This window comes from Passer montanus, unplaced genomic scaffold, assembly GCF_014805655.1.
Source record: "Passer montanus isolate IOZ18808 unplaced genomic scaffold, ASM1480565v1 scaffold18, whole genome shotgun sequence".
Taxonomy (NCBI): Eukaryota; Metazoa; Chordata; class Aves; order Passeriformes; family Passeridae; genus Passer; species Passer montanus.
Window position 1 is genome coordinate 9,979,806 of NW_024365381.1, and position 22,360 is coordinate 10,002,165.

Consider the following 22,360-nt stretch of genomic DNA (forward strand, 5'->3'; position numbering starts at 1 on the left):
CTGGCGGCGAGCAGGTCTTAAAGGGGCAGCGCCGCCGCCGGGGCCGCCCCGCGCCGGGGCACCCCGCGCTCCAGCGCGGCACTTCCCCGCCGCGCTCCGGCCCCGGCCCGAACGCGCCGCGCCGGGAGAGGGGAAGCCGGGCTCGCTCCTCGTCTCCTCGCTTCGCAGCCGCTGCCCCCTGTTTCCCAGGCGGCTTGCCCCGCCGGGGGAACGAGCCCACGCCGCCCGCTCGGTGCGCACGCTGCCCGGCAGCGTCCCTCCCGCGCTGCTTCCCTTTCCGCACAGCCGCGCTCCCCGCCAGGTCTCCGTGAGCCGCCGGTTCTGGCAGCGGCTTCAGGGCAGCGCCGCTCCCCCTCCCCCAGGAATTTCCCTCTCCCTGTCAGTCATCCCGGCCCGCAGCCCCTGCGCCCTTACATAACGCCCGGCCGGCCCTGCACAGCCCCGCTCCTCTCCCACGGAGCGACTTCTGGCGCGCCGGGAGCCGGGCCCCGTCCCCGTCCGGCACAGGGAGCCGCGGGGGGAAGAGCCCTGACCTGCGTTTCACCGGACATGCAGCACTGCGATGAGACCGAAGGCGGAGGCTGGACCCCGGAGCGCGGCAGGGAGCAGCGGGCAGAGCCCATTCCTGGGGAGGCAGCGAACTCCAGGAAGCCTGGGTTTACCTGCAACTAATTAAAGGAACTTGCGAATGAATTATGGAGCATGACCGAAGTGATTTAAGAGGTGTCAATCCTGATCTCACTCTCAGAAGTAAACTCACTGAAGTTCACAAAATTGCACCAGTGTAAATTGGGTGCCAATAAGAGCAGAATCAAACAAAGAAGTTTTTTACTTGTCTGATAATAGTCAGCTTTGTCATCTCATACTTTTCTCCCACTCTCAAAGGTCTCTTCAGGCATCCTCTATCCCTCTAAAAAAACACAAACAAGCACCACCAAAACCAAGCCTGCATCCCCATTCTTTGCATATATACATCCAGAAGAAACTCAACTAAGGACAATTAAAACACACTACTATCAAAGCAGTAAAAGTAAGGAAACTAGAAAAACATTTTCATTCACAACTTACTGAATAACAGAATGGAAGTACTGATGTTTGGTGAGATGTTACCAGAAGTAGAAATAGCAGTCTTCCTGGGTTGAACTTGAAAAAGCAAAGAAAACAAAAAAACTCTCTTGCTTCTCAACTACTTTACAAAATAAAACTATCCAATGCTGGGGCAAAAGAGAAAAGGAAGAGGAATGGAGAAGAGAAAGAGTATAATTGTTACTCACAGTGAGGACAGGTACACAATGCAGTGGTTTCCTGTTCATTAAAGATCATCAGAAGTTCGCAAAAAAGTTAAAATTTAGGATCTGTCTAGGGTTCCTCTTTCCAAAACTTTGCCTATTCCAACTACTAGGTCAACTTCGGTACTGTGCCAGGCATATATCCCTGGAGGGAAGCATCTCTTCCATCAAAGCAATCTAAGCCATTTGGTTACAGGCACTGCTTAGGAGAAATAAGCTTTCTGCTAGCTGGAGAGTTGCCAAGATGCTGAGATCTATCCCAAAACAGTTCTGGGAAGCAATCTTTAAGAACGTTTCCATTATCATATTACATTATATTATTTAATATCGTAGTGGTCCAGGTGACATTGAATGCAACTTCAGACCCTCCCTGCTCAGTACTCTCACTGCTCACAGGAAAAGCTAACCACAAACTGCCAACTTGTCACAAGCACACAGTTGATGTGTGTGCTGCAAAGAAACAAATGTCACAGCATGCACCTGAACTGGTGACCACCAAGTAGCAACCTACACCACATGTCACTACTCTGAGGATTTCTGGTTCGACTTCACTTGTTGCTGTGATAGTCACTTAATGGTGAACACTCGAGTACTTACTGTAGGATGGGCAATATTCACTCGTGGGATAATGATTTTGTTTTGCACATTAAAAAAAATAGCCTAGGACTGTATCACACTGCAGAACAGGAGATAGATTTGTGTTACTGAAAGAAGGTACCAAAATCTGGCCAAGCCCTAGAAAACCCTGAGATTTTCTAATGCAAACTGGTGACATTTTCAGATAATTAAAAAACCCTGTCTGAGGTCATGTTTAGAAGTTTAATGAGTCCCTCTGGTCCTTTTTTGTTGGATATATAGGCCCATTCCTGCTCTGCAGCAAAGAGCTCTTGGTGCAGCTTGGCAGGGAGTGTATTGCAAAAATGGGATGAAGCCACACATGCTTCCCTGGCTACTCCTGTTACTCAGATGTTGGGCCTTTATCAGCTACCAGCAAAAGCAACACACAGTGAGAACAGGCACAGATGACCTTGGATTGTTGATAGCCCTTTTCCCAGGCAGACCCCACGTTCCTGGAGAGGAGAACCAGTCAGCAGCATTGCCTTGCTCAAAGAAATCTCCAGGAGACCCAAGGAAAGAGCTGCCATATCAGAGCAGTGGGAAGTCTCACCCACGGTAAGGAAGACATCAGGCTTTGCTCACACGTCCATATAATTTGTCCACAGTGTTTTTCATGTAGAATCCCACAACAGTTAGATTACCATTTTAGCTGAAAGAAAAAGCACAGAACACTGACTGGCATTTTGCTTGTAATGAACTACAGAACTTGCTTACATGTTCACTATTTGCAAGCAGGGAGAACATCACAAATCTGTATAATAAAAATTTCACGTCACACCATAGTTACCTCCATTTTCACATATACATCAGTCCATTGTTGGTAGATCATTTATGACTTAAATTTTGGATTAATTTTTCTCCTGATTTTAGCATACTGTAAGTCACTAATCAGTAATTTTACTATTGTTTTATATTCTGAAGGACCAACAAAGCTGAAACACACTCAGTTACATATTCACTAAATCACATCTTCAGGATCTTTACATTTGTACTTAGTTACCGTTAATTAGTTTTATTCACACCTGAAACATAGCAAGGAGGCTGCAAGAAAGTATAAATAATTTAAAAGTATATGGCATAAAAAACCCTAGGTGGGCATATTCTTAACAAGAGCTTGCCAAATGTTTGGACAGCCAGCACATAAATTTTGAAAATAGAAGGTAAGTTTTGACACAAATCTATTGGGGTAATATCTACAGCATTAACACAAGGCCTAAGCATGCTGCATCTATAGGGTCAGAGTGAGCAGGGCTTTAGAAGAGAGTCCACCCCACCTCCAGCCCCTCATACAGAACTGCAGCTTGTCTCTACTCAAGAAGAAGAAACACAGTGTCGTATCTTCTCAGTGTATTGGGAAGTGACATGTCTCATGGATCATAATGCTGCTCTCCTGATCCACCTCTGTTTCAAACATTTTTACTATTTATGTAACACAAGCACATTGATACTTTTTGTGAGGTCTCATTAATATTCCTGTACACCCTGAAAAGCCTTATTTTAGCTGACAATATCTCGAACTGTGAAAGAATTTTTACCTTGTATTTATTATCTTCTGTTTTCCTTTTTATCTTGCCAAGTTTCAACGTAGAGTTGCTGTTTTCTGGAGGGAAGGAAAGTTAGGTTCTTATCACACATTCCTCAACTCTTGTGAATTGGAAAGTGAAACAAACTAGACACCCACATTAAAAGCCACAAATCTAATTTTGCTATGGAGGGAAACAAAAAACCAAGCTGAAAAATAAGTAGTTTCTGGTAGATTAGCAACTGTTTAATATTCTCAGGTATTTCCAGTGATTTATAGTTTTCTTTTCTTAATATATATTAATATTCAAAGTATCAGAGTCATATAAGTCTAAATAAGACAGAGTGCTGTAATGTAGCTTGTTACAGCAAAACAGGGCCCCACATGCAGAGATATCCTGCAAGAGATTTGAAGCCTTAACCCCTTTTTATTTATTAAAGCTGTGCAGGCATCTCTCATACACTGTTTCTTGTCAGCCCTCCTCCTCCCTTTCTTTGATCTTTACCAATAGTTGCTTAGCTGAAAGAGGAGGAAAAGATATCAGAGTGTCAGTGTTACAGACTCAACACCAGCCTTCTACAGACACATCCCCAAAAAATTTACATAGTCAGCATAACAAAGATAACTATGGAGCTAGACAGTGTAAAAATTGGCACCAACAATTCATTCTTCACAACTTTGGGAATCGTATCTACGAAAGTGATCTCAAATTTTTAGCCTTTTTTAAAGCTAAATTTCCCCTCTAAACCTATAGCAACAATTCTTGGATGTCTTTAATGCATCTTGATTTCAGGTCTGATTCTGTTATCCAGTTTTCTTTATTGTATGCACTATTCAGTTTTTTATCAAGTACACCTGAATTACCTGTATGCTGATGTCTGGACTCAAGCCCTTTATTTTTTAATGGGATATTCTGATAAAATACCTTTTAACACTAAAGAGGAGTCTCTACTGGTAAGATGTACATTGAGACCTCAATCTGAAGCTTTCAACAATTTGGGGAGACAGAAGTTATGTAAATTCCCAGAGCCTGGCTCAAGTCTGTCCCCAGTTTAATAAACTGCGGAAAATCTATTTAGTGTGGCTGCCAGAAGATTCTTTGTCATGCACTGTTTTTAAATTTCCCCAACAATAGAAAACAATGTTATGAACAAGCTGCTTCAAAAAGAGAGGACAAGTCTTTCTGGTAGCCACTGCAAACCCACAGTAATGTAGGAAAAGGAACCTAATAAAACAGACATATCCTCTAAAGAACACACATTTAGCAACTATGGCTGCCCCCTCCTTGAGGGGAGTCATTGGTAAAATTTAGATGGGACAAAACTGAATTCCCATCAAGAAGCACATAATAGAAAGCACCTGAGAACAACTTGTCAAAGTTTATTATGCAATTCCAACAGAGACATAGGTCTACCTGCCTTATTTCTTGAGAAACTAGTTGGGGGAAAAAAATCAAAATAATAAAAAAAAATTAAAGAATAAAGAAAAGGTGAATACTTTGGGAGTCCTTTTCACTCTTTCCTTCATTAAAGATAGGAAAAAAATGTTTTTACATTACATCCATCAATCGGATACAGAGGTGGTACCTTGATGCTGAAATAATGCTGTCTCCATCCTCTTATTCCCAGCAAAGATGAAAGTGAGTTTTGAAGGCGACTTAAACCTTGGAGGGAGCAGGTAGTATAGATTAGGGAACAGTCAATATATGATCTGACCCTCCCTAGAAAAGTTCCTCATTGCTACTCTGGAGTTCAGGGGTACTGTCAAGCTATGGTTTTAACCACCTGTAAACAAAAACTTCAAATGTGGTCCCAAAGGTGGTACAACAGGACCTCCTCTTGCCCACGATGAGAAAATGGAATATAATACCTTGCTAAACAATCTTATCTCTTACAAGCCCAGTGCACACAATATAATTATGATTCTAAAACAGGTTTAACATTTGGATTGAGCATAATGAATAGCACCCTACCTGAGAAAAAGAAGCTGCCACACTCATCCAAAGAAAGCGCTAACTTTGAATCTGCTGTTCATTTGAACTGCTTCACCTTTCCTTCCTTACTGATGACACCACCTCAAAGAAAGGAATGAGTATTTTGCTGTGACTATCTGCTTACTCCACTATGGTGATTTTTTTAATAGGGTAGGCAGAAGCGAGCTGTCCAGACACAGCTTAAATGTAATGACTGCAATTGTTTTCTTGCAGTATTTAAGTTTTCTTGTTTACAGAGTGAATTTTGGTCTTTGGAACAAACGCTATCATAAGTAGGCTGCTTTTGTAGCACGTGCAGGAATTACACAGCTAACAACAAAACCAGTCTTTTTAACTACATGGAAAATTAGATTCAGCATAAAAATCTCTCACTGGCTAGTGGTTTTTTTTTTTTTAGTTCAATACTTTTTGTGAAATTGTTTTAATTTCAAGAGGTTTTAAAATACTTTTATTAACACCTTTAATAGTTTCACCCCCTCTTCCATATAAATACAAAATAATTATAGTATTGCATTCTTTATTCTTTTTCTTTCCTTGTATTTTTGTTCCATTATTTCCAAAACAATCTGTAACTTAAAATATTTTTCATTTTGTAAAAATGTAAAGTAAGAAAAATAAAATCTGATGGGATGGTTGCACTGGAAATAAACATAAACACATAAACAGCAGTTTAGAATTAGCGAGGGGGTAAGAAGGCACTAGCTCATTTATTGCATTGATTGGCCAAAAAACAGAGGAAAATGGTAGCAAGGGGGAAATAAGATTATTTTAGCTATATCTTAAATCCTGATAAACAGAAACAGCTTCAAAAGTGTCATAAAACTGTTCTTCCATTTCTCATCCAACTTGACTTTGGTAGAGGGGAGAAACAACAGAAAATTGTGGATTGACCTGCCTAAAATACCAGTCTGGGCCTGGGTCAACTTTAAACATTGATGACTGCAACTTTCAGTGAACAAATTCAGTACTGGCATAACATAAAATGATCCTGGGAATCATCAGTCAATTATTGCAGTCAATGTCACAATGAAGCCAGCCCTGACTTATTTGCTCCCAAGTCTCCCCAACTGGAGCCTCCCCAACTGGAAATAATCTGATATAAACTTCCCCATGCCAAACAGGATCTCAGATCAGAATTCAGAATAATTTTGCTGATACTTTTTAACCAAGACAACCACATTGGTAACGTCCTTTACATAAAACTAGCACTGCCACAGGCAACATGTTATTTGTTGGGCTTTTTTGTTTACTCTTGTTTTTTAAGCAAAGGTAGATCAGCTTTGCTGTCAGGACACTTCCTTCAAATGCAGTAGCCACGTCTGCAACAGGAAGCTCTGTGACACACGTCTTGCTCCAGCCACTCTCCTCACACATCTAAGCCCTTGTGTCAAGTCTTCTACTTGCTCAGGCTTTTGCTAGAGCTGACAGGCCTTTGCTGACACTGGGACTGTGCTGCCTCAGCAGAAAGCACCTAAGAAGAACTTGTCAAAGTTTATTATGAAATCCCAAGTGACATAAAAGGCTGATGGGATACTGCTTGATGCAAGGCCCAGACTTTTGCTCTCTCTGATGCTTATTAGGCTGTTTCCAAGACTATCCTGTGGAATCCTTGTGCCATTCCAAGAAAGACTCCTAGTACAGGATTTACCAGGCATCTGTACAGACATAGGGACAGATTCTCATCTTTCATGTGTATTACTGATATGGACCAGTTTCTGGTGTGCCCAGATAGGCTATAGAGGCTCCAACTTCCTACCCAGTATGCCCACAAACCATACACTCTTTCCCCCACAGTGCTACAAGCAGCACTCACAGATACATATTTAACCCATCTTCAGATCCCAGGCTGACAGGACAGGAAGGATTCCTACCCAAGAGCTGAGAGTGAACTACAAGTCTAAACACAACATCATCACATAGAACTCCATCAGGCCAACTGTGCCACATGCAGAAAAGTCAAGTTCCCTGCTTTGCTGTTCCTTCCAGTGCCTGCTTGTGATGGGGCTTTTCTTGTTTGTTTTAAAGGTCAACAGCCAGATAGGAGCATGCCAGCCTGTACAGCCTTTTTGAGAGAAGAAGGCACAAGCATCTTCAGCACCAGAAAAAAAACCCAAAGAAACCTGTGAAAGGAAACCTTACAGCACTTAGAATATTTTCACACCTGTCATGCCCAGGAATGATCAAGCACTACAGTTTTTAAACTGGGCAAAACTTTGTAAAGCTGCATGTAAGATCAGTCACCTGCTAAGAACAGCATCTTATCTATGTTGAATTCTGCGCTCCTTTGCAAAACCCAAAGGGGTTTGCTGATCTCACACATAGCAGAATGTTTCCTCTCATCTGGTGTCTATGGCTAATGTCCTTATGCAATATTATTTAAAAGCACTAGAACAAGTCTGATAGAATAAAAGCATCTACAAAGAATACTGCAGTTGCTGCTGCAACGATCCAGCTTGCAGAAAGTGGAACAGCTTACCAAATTATTATCCTAGGGAGGATTCTCCCTGCTTGGCTCCTGCAAGCATCAGTATCTCACTACAAAATGCAAGCAGTGGGAGTTCAGCCTTCAGGAACCCTGTGCAACCAACAGCCACAAAATAAAGCCTTATGATTGATTACCCAGGTTATGACACTTCAGAAATGGTATAGCAAGTATAACTGACCTGCAATCTTTTCCACTCCCCTTTGGCGCTGCAACAGCTTCTTATTCTTTCCAAGCCATTGGCTAGCTCTTCTTCAAGTTCTTTTTATTAAAACCTTTTATCTCCCCACACAGTAACAATTTCTCCTAGCAATCATACCATGTACTCTTATCACTCTTCTAGACAGAGGCATTGGCCAAATCCACTTTGGGAGAAGGGGAAGGATACCACAAACAGTCTGAGTTGTACTTGCATTTATTATGGGAGAGGTGCTTATTGCTTCAGATCATTCTCATAATCAGACAAGCAATGGTTTCTCTTACTCTATTTATATAATTGAAATAACTCACTAGCTAACACTTTCCCAGCTAAATGCATGCCAACCTCCTAAAATGAATTCAAACTTCTGGAGCATGGAGATTACACAACAAGGGTCAGCATGCAAAGCCTAGTGCCAGAGATATGCAGCTGTTTCCCTCACTCACGCTCCCTCCTTCTGATTATTGAACATGAGAATCCCAGTTGTATTCTAGATACAAATGCAAGCATGTTATATTCCAAAGCTGGGAGCTATTCCAAACTGGAGTGCTGGGGACATCCAAGTTTAGCCTACTTGTTAGCATAGCACCCAGCATGCTGAAACCATAGGCATTCATTTCAAAGTTGCTGTACATTTAATTTTCTCTCTCTCCCCTCCCCCCCACCTCAAGACATACTCTAACCCACCAGCTGAGCTCTGTTTCCTGTCAAATTCTTGCAAAAATATCCTAAAACATCTGCTTAAAGGCTTTTGGAAGGCCTATACCATTTTCAAAAATCGTATCAAGAAAAGTAGACCCTGGTTCAGCAGAACACCAAGACATTTGTGTACACATAATTATTTATACTAGCCATTTGCTAGAGGTGAGCAATACTGCTAAATACCTTGTGGAAACAAGCCTGGGAAGAGAAGTCACACAGGTATCAGGACTGGAAAATAACTAGGAAGCAATGGCTGCTGAGATTTGGATATTACAACTAAATTATCTAGATTCAAAGGATTGCATGACTAATGCCAAGTCACTCAGTCTAAAAGCCCATAACAATGGGACACCTTGGAAAAGCAGAGTGGAGTATTTTAGAGTGCTGCAATAATAGCTGTGTAAGCCTCAACTCACATAGCCTAAATTCCATATATGGGTCCCTGTGTCTAGTGTTTTCTATTAGGTAACTCTGGGAGTTATTGGATTCAGGGGCCTAGGCTTAGTCTCCTTAAGGCTGAACTTTTGGGCTACAGATGTTAAAAACAAACAGAAAAATCCCTGCCAGTCAGGTTCTGTTCCCATTTTTAATATGCAATTCTAACCTAAAGACTTGATTCTGCCAAAGTCATCTTCAACAGGAAGAAGGGTTGTCCAACATTGTCATGATCAAATCCAGTTCATTCTGCCAGTAAGATTTATTCTGCATTTTTAGTGGTGTAAACTAAAGGAGAAAATAATCTATGCCTATATAGAGCATTTAAAACATGTATGTTTCTATTCAGATCTTCTGTGCGAATTTTCATGTACTGTTCTCAAAGCCCAGAGGAGAAAGGGGTACTATCTAACATCAGTGTCAAGAGTCATGACCTGAAAAGAATCAGCATTTCTTTAAACCCGTAAGTGCAGAATTGGGCCTAGATACAGTAAGTCGTTATGAAAGAATGGTCTTAATAAAACCAAAAAGACGGTTTAAAGAAAACCTGCTAAGAGCAATGTGCATGCAACTCTCCTGCTGCGCAGCCATTGCTTAATTTATCTGTTCACTCCCCAAACGCACCATACGATACTGCGGGTGTGTCCGAATTAAGCCTCGATGTGTCTTAGGTGCGGTGAGTACCTCTGGGCGTGAGGCGTTTGAGGTCACGGGAACGCTGCACGGCGGATTCCGCCCCTCTGCCCGGCTCCAGCGCTCCCCGCCCCGCGCACCTGGGCCCGCCGGGCCGGCCCCGCGGTGCCCCCGCGCGGCACCGCCCGCACAGGAGCTCCAGCGTTCCAGCCACTGCAGCGTTTCCCGCGGGGAGGGTGAAGGAAGTGCCTTAAATTTAGCAGTCATAAGGTCGGGTGACTCTATGCCTCCATAGCCTCGAAGTTCTGACAACTCAATTAATTTGGTGCGAGGTATTTGGCTTTACAAATTTTCTGCAGAAAACACCCGCAAACTGCCCGAGTCATGAAAACCCAGCATCAGAAAGCTGCTGGGATGCAGCGGCCAAACACTCCCACGGACTGCACCTGTATTTCTGCAGCATTTGTTCCTCATCCGGAAGGCACACTTGCAGCAGGTAGTGGAGGGGAAGACCAGCACACTTCTGCTCTGTGCGTTTTCTCTGCTAAAGTACAAGGGCAGCAGGGCAGTGGGAGAAAGGATTCCATTTCCAGTTGCTGGGATGAATTATAATGTAATTCAGACAAAGGAGTGAACTTAAGGCTGCTAAGAAAACCTTTGTTCTGGCATCTCCTATTTTTTTTGGGGGGTGGGGGGAGAAAGGTATGGGGCCTAGACTTTGACATTATACTATTATTTATATTTATATTTTCTAATATTTTGTATATATAGTATCATACCTATATATAGGTGTGATGGAGTATTGTGTACCATTCTGCTTTTCCACAGAACCCTAAATACATGTCCTACCCTACCCTAGCACTAGGACAAAGAGGTTACACCTCAAGACTTGTATTTGGACCATTCTTTTTGCATACACACATACACAATCCCTCTCCAGCATTTTGGCATGCACATACAAGAACAGACTATCAATTAACCTTTGAAATTGTTCTGGAAGCCTTGGGACAATCTCAAATCTACATCTGAGAACAACTTTTTTAAAAATCACTGCTACATACACAGCATTATTAGTTACTTTCACTTTGCTTTACTGGTACAGAGATGCTCCTTGAAAGCCATTTTTTGAAGAGTTTTATCTGCTTTTTCCCTGTTCACTTGAAATCATAGTTCTGTTTGTAACACTCATATTATTCATACAGCAGCCAAGTCTGATTTTACAGGGATGATGATGATGCTTCAGGTGAAAAACAAAACAAAAGAATCAGAGGAACACCTACACATAAGGTAGTGTTTGCATGCCAAAATTTTTAGTCAGGAACAATCAGGTAAGAGAAGGATGAAAAACATACAAGACATAAATAAAGTCTGGTATTTTTTCACCATACGACGATCTTTAAATGAAGACTAACAACCTGTATTTGGGGTCACCTAGAATTTATAGTGCATGTCCCAAATAACATGTCACTTTAGTTAGAGCCTATAGAACCAAAGAAGCCTACAAGACATGTATTTAAGGAAGCCAGTTACAGTATTTAAACTGACTTTTCACAAATACAAGTGTGTCATTCAGTTTCTAATACTCTAAAAGAGCCAAAACCAATAATATAATCCAGTAGAAACCCTTTACAAAACCAAACCTTTGATTTCAAGATCAGATATTTCTTATTTTAAGAAATTTTAAGTTCATATATTATAGCACTGTTTTCAGTCATCAAAGTAGTTTCAAGCTTATTATGGAAAGATTATTTCCTTAAACCAGGAAAAATAACACGTCAACACTTAATGCTTTTTTTCTTTTTTCCTCCAGACTACCAAAAAGCCACCCAAACTTTCTCCAAGAATAAAGATAACATTTACCCCAACCAATTGTCTGCAGGGGAAAAAAACTTTAGCTGCCTGTCTCAAGCCCTCCCACTTAGCCCAGCTTCAGCTGAAGTGGACACAGCTTGAAGGACAGCCCTATGGAAAGGATGCTGGGGTGAAACCATTCGTCACTGCCCTTGGCGTAAGTCACCCGGTACTACTCTCTGGCATTTTGGAAGCTGCTCAGGATACTTCTACTCTCACACTAATACAGAACAAATCCTTTTTTTCCATTCAACCCTCCCAAGCCCTCCCACGTCAGCCAGCCAGCGGTTGGTGACAGGGTAGGATGCCATCTACCTGCCATCCAGGCTGACAAGAACCTAGTGACAGTAACCGACCCAGGCTACTATCCCTGTGTCCAGGAAAAGGGATGTGCATGCAAAAAGTCTCCTACAGCAAAGCAGGTGGTATAACAGGTTGAAACAAAAAATGCAGTCATAAAGTCAAATAAATGAAGACTTGTAATTTGTCCATTAACATCAGGAGTATTAAAGGATATTGTCAAGTAACTACACCCACAAATAATACAGTGCCTGATTCACCCCTCAGCTTAGTTTAGGTAGTCACATCACAAGTCTGACCCAGAATATTTATAAATTACCAAAAATTGTAGCATGCATATTATTTTGATACTTTAAACCAGTAGCTTTGGCTCAGCAAACGAACTGCAGTGATGTGTTTAGTGCCTCTCAGGAGATTTGGTGTTCCAAGATAAGAAACCTCTAAATGCTACTCCAGGATTTAGTACCTAATCCACATTTCATGAAAATAATTCTAGAGAATGAAATAGGCTTTGCATCAGATCTGTCAGGGTGTGTCTTCCTCCTCCATGGCCAGTCTTGCCTACTTGCTATCTACACCATGACACACAGCAGAACCTGGGCTGTCTGCAGCTTGTTTGGTTGTCCAGAGGAGTGAGCTGGGCCAGGTTACCCCAAGAAACTCCACAAGCCAAGTGTCCCATTTCCTGTAACCTTCAGAGATGCAAAGCTGCACAAAACTCAGCACAAGAGAAGAACAGCTGGGCCATCCAATAGGATTTACTGTCTCAAGCACTGTTCCATGCAGGTGGCACTTATGCAGCCAGAGGTTTACTCTGACCTACCCTTCCACTGGTGCTGTCATCCTCAAGTTGTCACACAAACAAACATAAATACCATAAATATCTCTGAACTTGGAAAATAGAAGCAAAACCAGCTGGTTTGAGAAAGCCAGCACAGCTTGTTAATAATGTTTTAAGAAATACTACAGAGGTGACTTTCAACTGGAACTTTTATGAGTTCATTCCTCCTAATGGGTAGGATGAATTTAACATGTTAAGACTAGCACAGCTTAGATAAAAGAGTATCTGTATTCCAATTGCTTATATCCTTAGATTGTATCTACTGTAGCACCACTAATAGAATGTATTCATGGCACACATTCAGGGAGCAATCAGAAAGCTATGCATTTCTCTATGCCACACCTTGCATACTGCAGCTTACTACAGTCCAGCAGCACAAGAGACCACCAGATTCTGCAGCATTAGCTAAGCCTGAATAAATTATTTTTAACTGCAACTACCAAGCTCTTATCCTCTTTAGGGACAGCCACATTCTTTATGTATGTTCTGCATACAAAAATTTTAATAGCATCTTTTCTGGTCCCTGCAGCACTGCTTGCCACTACCAACAACAGGCAGAAAGAAATCAGGGCCACTTAGTAACCCCTTTCCAGTGAGATTTTTCTTCATCAAGCTATTTTGCAATAATTCAGAAAGCCTGTAACCATTTCCTTTCAGCCACATTACATTTCTAGTGTATTCCAAGTTGTTTCATCCGCAGTAGAACTGGGAACCTAGGAGTAATGGATTTTTCTCTAAGCTCTCCCCATAAAGCAAGCTCCCCTCAGTCCACCTACTGAAAGGGCACTATAAGATGGCAGAGGGTTTCAGTGACTATTTTCAATTAACCTGCAGAGAAGCTTTGGAACTGAACTTTATTCTTCCCATATAACTGAACTCAGAAGGAGTCATCTTTCCCCCTTTTTTTTTTTTGTTTTGGAGATTTTCAGAAGATGAGGGGAAGAGGCAGAGGGAAATGAAAAACTGACTCATAAGACATTAAACGGCAGATAAAATGGTGACAAATTGACATACTTTAAAAAGTCCTAACATTGCATGTACACCTTCAGCCTCTGAATTACTTATTGCCAGTCAAGAACAAGATCTTGGGATATAACCAGGAATTATTTGAGAGCAGCTACTATTGAACCACAAGTCAAAGACGACACACTCTGGGCATTGTGCCACAACACAGGAATCTATAACGTGCTTAATTTCTCAATACTTTGTACAGTTTGTTAGAGATAGAAAAGGCACAAAGAAGGATAACCAGAATCTCAAAAGACAGAATAATTTCTGTACTGTCAGTTTGTACAGCCAAATGAACAACTGTCCAGCTATTTGCCCAATATAAGCTTTTTTATCCACCTGTTACAGTCTATTCCCATATCAAGTATATCCAACCATTACTACAAGAATCATTGCTTTAGTGATTGAATAGAACTCAATCCAATGAAATTATGCTATGTAGATCAAAAAGAATTTAAAAAAAATATATAGGAGACCATCCAACTATTTTCACTTATTTCTTTAATCCTCCCTTTTTTTTTTGAGACAAACATGTCAAAATAGTTTTTAACGTTTCCTCTGAAATGATCCTCCCTCATTTCACAGGGCTGATGACTGCATGAATGTATGCAATTGTCTGTAAGAAAGGTTACTAAATACCTGCATTCCTCCAAAAGAAATTTTTAGTGGATAATCTCCTCAAGTTAGAAGTACTTCTCTCCTAGAAGTAGCAATACTGTACAAAGGCATTAATCCACTCTTCTAATTTTATCCAGAACACATGGGAACAATTTTATTTCACTGATTTATCAATGTACAAGGTTCACTCTTTATGTTACTTCTTAGAAATTCCCCTAGACTTTGAACTTACGCACAACTCAGTGATAATCTGTATTTTCATTTTCTTCCACACTTCTGAAACAATTTGTTTCAGAAGTGCTGTTTTCAGCTATTATGAAACATCATTCTGAACAAAGATAAAATATGTTTGAGTACTCAAAGGGAGGATGCTCTACCAGCTGATGTAATCACACTTAGCCTTAGGAAAGCAGCCATTTTCTATAAAGAACATAAGTAAACACTATTAGTCAACTTACACTGAGTTTTTACCCAGGTAGAGAAAAAGAACAACCCACAACAAACCAAAAACACACAATTAAGTCTTGGTGGGTAATTAACACAGATCAAATCCTGTGGCCTAGTAGTCTCTTAAAGGCCCTGGAAGCTCTCAACCATTTTATATAGAGTTCTGTCATCCTTCCTGACTTCCCACAAGGTTATAGTACAGAATTTATATGATCCTACAGCTAGTTATTTACCTATTTTTTTTTTCTTGGGACCTTCAGAGCTTTCCTGCTCCCAGTTAGAAAGTGCTTTGCTCAGGAAAACAATAGCTCAACCAAGTCCATAAACCATCTTCTATATCCTTCCTCCTCTTTCAATTTCCATCCAATCAAGCTGAGAGCTAAAGTTTTGTTAGTTGGTCTTGGTTTTGTTTTGGAACTGCAAACTGATATATTACATCTTGTATGTGAAATAATTGATTCAGTTCTACAAAGCACATAAGCAGTTTCAGTTGTCTTCAGACTTTCAAAGATCATCTTACAAACAGTGCTATGACTACCCTATCTGCAGTGTTGTTTTAATTTAGTCATTTATCTATTTTTCCCCCAAAATAGTCTATTGTTTCCATTTAAAGTTGTGTGTCTCTATTTCCTTACTTTCCACAGGCACACAAAAATGACAGAGCATAAACTGTGCAGAAAGGTAATTGTATTAGTTTGTACTAATGGGAGTTCCTGCAGTGCTACTCCCTTGGGCAGACTTCTGCACTAGGCACATGCTTTGGAATCTACAGGCTGGTATCTCTACTGGTAGTGACATGCAACCACAGCTCACCATTCCTGACTGCTATTCAGTGCCCAGAAGAGCAGCAGTTTGAAAACCAGGTCCTAGAAGGGCTCCACAAAGCAGAGCATCTATGCAGCCAACGATGAAACATTCCAGTGGCATGAGGCATTCCAGTGGACTGGGAGGCAATGTCACCATCCATCATAAATATCAGGGTACACATGCAATTAGAATGACCAAAGGCACAGCAGCTTAAGAATAAAATTTAAGACTAAACAACAATTATACATTTGGAAACATCCAGAACATATAAATAGTAATATAAATTACTGTATTGTATTACATTATATATTACCATACAATATATATTACTGTCTGTTATTATAGTAATAAAGGCATATAAATAGTAACCCAGAGATGAGAAGACAATATACATTGTCATTATGAGGCCAGGTATCTGCAGATTATCTTCAACTTTCCCTTCAAGCCTTTTCCCAGCCACCAAAGAAATCAAAGAACCCACACATACCCCCTACAGAATACAGATGCATGGAGACTGCTTTCCCATGGTAACCTTCTCTACTCCCACCCTTATTCCTTCCAGTCCTGAAAGTCCTCAGAAGAAACTTGCTTATCCCACTTTACATGTCAGTAACATGCAGCCTCCCACACCAGTCTGCATCCACTGAGCTGAGCTTCTTCCTCCTCCTGCCATGTTCTCCCTGAGAGAGGATTCAGAAAAAAATGACAGATGAATTCTTACCTCATAAAAATTTCATTCCCTTTCATTAAAAAAAAAAGAAAAAAAAACCCAAACCTCCCCCCCAAAAAAAACCACCCCAAAGAACACTTGAAACAAGAAATTCCAACACACATCTTCAAAGATGAGGTGTGGGGGGAGGGAGACTAAGGAAGTCACTCCTGCATCATTCAAACAGAACTTTCACAAAGGGAATATCTACAGCACAACACATACAAGACAGTGCAGGAAGCCCACGCTCCAAAATGGTGTTCATTACTGTCCCTTTCTGAGAACCACCCTCATATGATTATAATGCCTCCTTGCACACAAGTCCCTCCAATTACTTACTTTCCTCTGTACATGAGCAGAACATAGACTTTGAGAAATGAGGTGTTAGCAGCCCTGTAACACTGTGTCTTTAGTTGGTAGGAACTTCAATGATAAAGTTGTTTTCTGAAAGCAAAACACTGACTTCCAGATTGAAATTTTTGGAGAAGAGTTATTTCTGCAATATAATCAGTCTGTACATTTGTTCAAAGCCTCATGTATTCAATATAGAAATCTGCTAAGAAAGATGATTCCTATGGTCTGTGTCACAGATTTTTCTTCCAGTGGGAAATCAGCTATCAGAGCCCTGACATCTACTATTGATGTGTAAAAGCAAAACAGTTCACCTCTCTCTGTATAAAAGTACAACCTTAATAGCCAAAGCAGGCAAGGGAGACTATGAAGCAGCACATAAGATTTTGACCCCAAAAGAGAATACTTCCTTGGACATGCTGACTAGTTCTTTTCCTGGCAAGTTTTAAATACAAGACTAGAAATCAATCTTATAACTGAAAGCACTTTGTGTATTAGAGGCCCATAAGCTGAACAAATGAGTTTGGAGGAAAAATGAAAAAGCTGCCAGCTGCCACTACTCTGAAGACAGCATTATTTACACCAGGAACTTGACCTTCCAATGGAGATTTGAGTTTTCCCCCTAAAAAGGGGCAGGACAGCATTATTCAACACAGGTTTCCTCACCATCAGGATATTCTACTCTACAATGGCTCTGCAAGGAATATAAGTTCCAATTCAGCATTCTGGCAGTGTAAGCCTTGCTAGCATTCCTACCTGCCTGACAGATCACTTTACCATCTGCAGGCATGATTTTAAAAAAATTAACAAAAGAGCCAGTTTTTGTTTTGAACTGACGTGTCAGACCTCTGGCATCATAGGAAACATGGCAGAGCACAGACAGCTCTGTGGTTAACATCACTTTCAAATCTCATGCCTTCTTGACTAAGCTTTCTCCCCACCCATACACTGAAACATGTGGTAATGAAGTTCTGGTTTTGGAGACAGAGATATGGTGATCTATGTGTATACACATACAACTTTCATAAGCCTACACCACCATCAGGACAGGTGAGTATTGTTGCACATTTAACAGTCTTTTAGACTGGGCCCGCAAGTAATAATGACAGAAGTAAAACAAAAAACCACAAAAGATGTTTCAGAGTGTTAAGTAATGGCTCATGCTACACATAAAATAATATTTCAGATATTTAGCTAAAACATCAAAAGTGTTCAAAAAGATTACCCATGTATCCAGCACTGCCATTCAAAAAACAACATGCTATTTTGAAAGAAAAGAGGGCAGGCCATGGCAAACAGAAAGTCTCAGAGGGGTTTTACCAGAGACCATCTCCTGGAATGTGCCAGCCCATCTGAAGAGACCCATAACACCACAGCTCCATTTCTAGCAATATGCTGAACCACACGCATTGTTGGCACCCACTCATGCCTGCAGGTTCTGCAGTCCATCTTCTGATTACAATCAGAAGTCATAAAGTCCCTCCACCAGTGCCATAAAAAAATTTTAAATGCAACTTACTTCTGATAAGTTCTACATACAAATTATTATTTTGGATCCACAGGAAAAAGATTAATTCATTACTCATCAGACTATCCAGTAAATTATGTCTAAGAATTTATATTAAGAAAAGTATTTAAAAGAAGGTAAGGTTTGAGCAGCATATCTCACTCCCAAAGATACTTGATTGGAAGAGACTTCAGATGTAGTGTCAGAGTAAAATTTTATCTTTTATATATTATAAAAATAATATATATTTTATAATTAAAATAAATACATATATATAAATACTAAGAGCAGATACATCTCTCATGGGCATGTTTTTTATGACCTTTGACCTCTTACCTGCAGGGTAGACAAAGCTGACACCAGGAGAAAGAAGTTTCACCTTACTTGGAGGGAAAGTCTGGCTAAAATATGGAACATCAGTGTCCCTGGACTTTAGGGTTATAAATACAGATAAATACACTTGTACAAAGGGGTTCATTGGTGCATTTCTGCACCTAAAAAAGCGATTTTATAAGGATTCAATACGTGGTACACAAGACTCTACAGAGCCTAGACACAGTGATTTTGTGCAAGTGCACTGCTGCCCTCTTCTGGGTCAGCTCCAATTCGCTCCCGTCCTTAAAACACCCAGCAGACCCTCAAGGGGAGCTGCACCTCCAAGACCATCAGGACCGCTTTGGGAGCTCGAGATTTAAACTAGACAGGTAAAAAAGTGAAACACACACACATACAGAATGAACGCAGGAAGTTACTGATCTTTATACAAACAGAATTGCAAGAAGTCATCATCTTAATTCCTTGAATTCTACAGAAGTTTGTTCCTTTGTTTAGATGGAAGAAATTTTTCCTAATATCCACCAAAAGGGTTGTTGAGCATTAGGACAAGCTGCAAAAGCAGTGGAGTCATCATTCCTGGAGATATTTAAAACACATGTAGATCTGGCACTCAGCATGTGGTGAAGTGGCAGCCTTGGCAGTGCCCGGTTAATGGCTGCACTCGACCATCATAAAGGTCTTTTCCCATCCAACTGATTTTGTGACCTAATGCCAGAGAACCCAAAAGTTATTTACTGCATTAATAGCAGAGCCTGTGGGACAACAGGGCATTCTGAAAACTAAGATAAAACAGCAAACAGCAACTTTCACAGAAGCTTTGACTATTACTGCACAACTGCTGCAGCTCATAGTGCAGAGTAAGCAAAAAGCTACACAGACTCTTAAATTGATTTCAGCAGTATTAGAAAAAGCCACAAATTTTACCATTAGACAAAATCCTACTTTTGGTTACCCTGCATAAACCCTGGGTAATCCATGGGCCCAGGTACCCTTCCCACTTACCAAAGCTTAATGAGTTGTCTTACGTAAGCTGAGCTTTAACAGCCCCCAGAAAACACACAGCTTAAGCAAAAGAAGAGTTTAGACAAACTAATTTTCATTTTGAGATGATGCAACTAATGAACACAGGTTCAGACCCTGCAGTTCATCTGAAAGGCAACTCATTAAACTGTAGTAATCCTAAACCTACATTCAAACCTTAAAGTCTAATACTATTGATAAAATTTGGTCTTTACTGAATGTTTGAACATAATTTACAAATACATTTCAATCAACTGAATAAGTATGATCTGAACTATGTATTTAATCAGCTACAGGGGTATAAACCCAGTCCCTCAGATCAAGAGAGTAGAAAACCAGCCAAGGTGGACACAGAGGCAGAGTGCATTCCTCAGGGCAGGATGGCCTGGGCCAGTTCATGAACCAGCCCGAGATGAGCAGCATTAAATCATTACCAGCACAAGCACAGCCAATTCCACAAACCCAGAGGGGAAACAACTGGTCACAGAGCAGTTCTCCAACTGCTCACACTTCTGGCCATAAGCTTCATGGAAGCTGGCACTGCTGCACAGCTGTAGGACATCCTACAATTCCAACCTGAGTAACCTGCAAAACAAACCCTGCGCTAGGAAGGCCTCAGCTGAGTTGTGGTACATCCAGTTTTTAGGAACACGCTTCAAGGAAAGATCTGTTCTCCTTGAAAGGGGTCCAAAAAAGGAAGCAAGAATCATCAAAGCTAAAGGTTGTCATCTATAATATCCAAGTGGAATGGTATTCCTGAGGCAGTCTTCAATCTACAGAAAATTACTCAAAAGGGACATCTTTTTCTCACTTCAAATATGGAATATAGCTGCAGAGAGCAAGGTAAACTGTTTTCTATATCCACAGAAGGAAGAAGGAATAGCAGTAATGTTTTTAAACTGCAGCAATAAGGTAATACATCAGGAAACCTTTCAGTGAGATATAATAATAAATATATAATCAGAATAAATCAAATTAAAAGGCTTTAGGAAGAGGTTAGACAAACTATTGCTAAGGAACAATGTATGGGTGAATGTGTGCATTTTATTTACATATTTGTATATTTTATTCCAATGCATACATGGAAAACCAGTGATTTCTGAAATATCTTCCAGTCTATTCTTTATTAACATTCATAGTAAGTACCTGCAACACAAATGAGAAAACAAATAATTTAATACACTTCTTCCTCAATAGTAACTATTTCAGTCACAGGAATCCCTCAGCTTATAAGCAGCATATATTGGTCACAGAACCTTGAATATTGCTCACTGGGCACCAGAAATTAAACAGATGAAACAAAGCTAATGAACAAAGCAGAGTATTACAGTACTTGCAAAATATTAGACAGTCTGGACTACTACCCACAAGCCAGGAAATACCATGAAAAAAAAACTTCCTAGAACCTTGTGCATAGGTGTACCAGCATCAAATTTACATGTAAGTCAGGTACCAACACCATATAAAACCATCACTTTGTATCCAATCAACACCAGTGACAGTTTTAGCAACAGTTCACTTTTTGTATGCACTTTTCTCCTGTTACTGCATTAAAATTATTTTGTGAAAGCTAAAGACCACTATCACGAAACCACTATGAGAAACAGACCTAACCAACAAAACATGTCTTAGAATTAGACTGTGCTGGTGCTCTGACTTATAAAGACAAAGAAATAAAACTCACAAACTGTATATGCAAGCAACAGGTGATTTCTTCAGTCGTTTGTATCCTTAAGTGGATACTTTCCAAGACTATTTTAACTCTATGTATTTTGAACTTAAAACACAGATCATGCGAGTGAGAAACAAAAAAATACTATCTCCCAAAAATTACTCTCCTGCCAAGTAAGACAGCAAACTTGTGCAAAGTCTAAACATCAAAAGTAGCAAAAACCCTATTGTTTATTTTCCCAGTACTGGCATTTTTGTTTAAGTTATGAAAGCAACCAAAAAAACCTCTCATCTTTTTGGAAGCAAAAAAGCTAAACCATTATTTTTCCACAATTATTTTAAGTATAGCTTTTGTTTGTTTGTTTTAACCTTAATCATTCATTAAATTAAACTCTTTTACAACCCTGGTTATACCTTTAAAGTCCTAGATGCTAAACAAGCAGGACGGGGAACGTCACTGTACCAAAACTGCTTCAGGACACTTTAACAAAGGGTGAAGAAGAGAAGGGGTTTGTCACTCTGGCTGCAGGGGATGGATGGCAGGCGCTCCACAGCCAGGAGCTGCTCCCGACTGCTGCAGCCCGGGCTTTTCCACCCACCGTGTGCCCCAATACTGCCCACCAGTAGAAGGTTCAAAATAAGAAAAAAGTTAAGCACCAAGGGGTCTCAGCCTGGAGAGTCACTTTCAAGACATTATCTCTTCTTAATTCTTGATCAATTCAGAGCGGTTGTAACAGCTCCTAGCTGCCCACAGCCAAATTACGGCTTTGAGGGAGCCAGCGACATAAGGAAGAGGAGATACCCTTTCGGTGTCCCCTCAGAGCACACCACCTCCCAGCAAACCCCAGGATGCCTCTGCCCTGCGTTCCTTCCCTACCGTGCTAAGCGACCCCATGCGCCCCGCGTTCGTGCCCTGCCGCGCCAAGACCCCGCTCCAGCCCACACCCTCCATGCCCTCAGCGCCGCGCCCCGCGCCAGCCGCCCGCCCTCAGCCCGGCCCCGCCCCCGCGCCGCGCACGCG

General features: G+C 40.9%; 1 long non-coding RNA gene across 1 annotated transcript; it reads right to left on the bottom strand.

The window, feature by feature from the left end:
- Positions 1 to 892: 892 nt before the first annotated feature.
- On the bottom strand, positions 893 to 22,265 carry LOC120500415. The gene is made up of 4 exons (XR_005627089.1): positions 22,217 to 22,265; positions 5,016 to 5,092; positions 3,443 to 3,507; positions 893 to 2,556 (listed from the first exon to the last, which is right to left on the bottom strand). It is a non-coding gene; the product is annotated as an uncharacterized LOC120500415 (long non-coding RNA).
- Positions 22,266 to 22,360: the final 95 nt, after the last annotated feature.